At 37.4% G+C, this 596-nt stretch overlaps 1 protein-coding gene across 1 annotated transcript in view; it reads right to left on the minus strand.

The window, feature by feature from the left end:
* LOC107561664 (activator of 90 kDa heat shock protein ATPase homolog 1-like) overlaps positions 1 to 596 on the minus strand; it is a 9,161-nt gene that overhangs the window by 4,040 nt on the left and 4,525 nt on the right. The gene's annotated exons all lie outside the window — the stretch shown is intronic.

Raw genomic sequence — 596 nt, forward strand, 5'->3', positions numbered from 1 at the left:
ACACCCATTAACGTAAACTACGCCAGAGCGCGTACACCTCACGCACCGGATGCTGTGTGCGCGCCCAAAGACAGTTGGACATAGTGGTGTATTAGAGGTAAAAATGTATATAAATACTGTTCGGTTTCTCGCACAAACCGATCGTTTCGTGTCTTAGGACATCAATGTGTCGTCACAAGTCGCAGGGTTTAATTTGGATTTGTCGGTGCATGTTTTTTTTTTTTATCTCATAGATTTTGTTAGACTGCAACGGTTGGAGTTAAAAATCATCATGTGTGTTCTACTGAAAAAACAGTCACCTACATCTTGGATGCCCTGGGGGTAAGCAGATAAACATCAAATTTAAATTTTTGGGTGAATTATCCCTTTAATGTTCAAAATTAGAGTTACCAAAAATTACATCAACTAATGTCAATCAATTGGTTAGAAGTAAATTGAATAATGACATTAAAAGGGTTCAGAGAAAAGGTCTGGCATCACTTGTTTGCAGATGCTTCATGCTTTGATATTACGTATTACGTCACAAACTCATCCATGTGGCGTAAGTATTTAAATATCTTTAGGGCCACTGGATAACAAACAAATTGATTTATTCA

Source organism: Sinocyclocheilus grahami, unplaced genomic scaffold (assembly GCF_001515645.1).
Source record: "Sinocyclocheilus grahami isolate Dianchi unplaced genomic scaffold, SAMN03320097.WGS_v1.1 scaffold787.1, whole genome shotgun sequence".
Lineage (NCBI taxonomy): Eukaryota > Metazoa > Chordata > Actinopteri > Cypriniformes > Cyprinidae > Sinocyclocheilus > Sinocyclocheilus grahami.